Here is a 1,482-nt window from a genome sequence, read left to right as displayed (position 1 = left end):
TAAAGACATCAGCAATCTCTTCATGAGTAGGGACAAGGATGAGTTCGATGTTACCTTTCAGAATGTGGTCTTTGATGAAATGATATCGTAGTTCAATATGTTTAGTCTTGGAATGTTGAATAGGATTATGAGAAATCACTATGGCACTTTCAGAATCACAGTAGATTGGTATCCGTAGCATTCTATAACCGTAGTCTTATAGTTGAGTCCTCATCCATAGAACTTGAGAACAACAACTGGTTGCGGCCACATATTCTGCTTCTGTGGTAGACAAAGAAACATAGCTTTGTTTTCTTGAGGATCAGCTGACAAGTCTACCTCCCAAAAATTGACATCCACAGATGTACTTTTTAGATCAAGTTTGCATCCAGCATGATCCGCATCAGTAAACGCTTGAAGACTGAAGTCATTTCCTGCGGGGTACCATAGACCGAGAGATTTTCTTCCTTTTAGGTATCGGAGAATTTGTTTGGCTGCGGTCATGTGTGGCACTTTTGGGTCAGCCTAATACCTTGCACATACACCAGTAGCAAAGACAATGTCCGGTCGGCTTGCGGTGAGGTACATAAGAGAGCCAATGATACCTCTATAAGTCTTGTGATCCATAGATTCGAAAGAAGGATCAGCAAAGATCTTATATCCGAAGGCAATAAGAACCTTCGCCAAGGAGCAATTGTTCATAGATTATGTCTTCAAGAGTTCAGTGGTGTATTTCTCTTGATGAATGAATATCCCTTGTTGAATTTGTTTGACTTGAAGACATAGAAAGAAATTAATCTCTCTATTCATGCTCATTTGGAATTTGTTTGTCATGAGCTTAGCAAATTCATCCACCATTCCTTGATTAGGCGATCCGAAGATAATATCATCCATGTATATTTGTACAAGCATAAGGTGAGAACCATTTGCTATTCCAAATAGTGTGGGATCAATCACTCCCCTTTTGTATCCTAATGTAACACCGTAAATTCAAAACAATTTTTCATTTAAAATAATCGTTTAATTCTTAGAAACACTTGTTTAAAATCTCATTTATAAACGAATTACAAAACATAACTCCTTTTTCACTTGCATAGAAAACCAGGATCATCCAAAACATGACTCTTTCTCTGGTGTGTACAATCAAGCCGGTGTCGTCCTGTGATACTGAAAGAAACCTGAAAAATAACATAACACAAAACACTGTAAGCACGAAGCTCAGTGACTTCCCCAAAATACCACACATAACACATATTAGCCACTCGAGGCTATAACTCTATGGGTCCGTGCACCCAAACTCTGCGAACCCTCAGGTTCTAACTCTGGGAACCTTCCGGTTCCAACTCTATAAACATGCACAGCATAAATCACATAGAAATAATGCAGTACAACACATCACATACATATAGCATACAAATATTCTGATCACATAACTCTGGTTACCTACTCAAGGTAAAGTATAGTGAGAAGACTCATCTGGCAAGCAGAAAGCAGATATCTCGA

The sequence above is a fragment of the Lactuca sativa genome, chromosome 9, assembly GCF_002870075.4.
Source record: "Lactuca sativa cultivar Salinas chromosome 9, Lsat_Salinas_v11, whole genome shotgun sequence".
Classification (NCBI taxonomy): Eukaryota; Viridiplantae; Streptophyta; class Magnoliopsida; order Asterales; family Asteraceae; genus Lactuca; species Lactuca sativa.
This window is presented reverse-complemented; position numbering follows the sequence as displayed.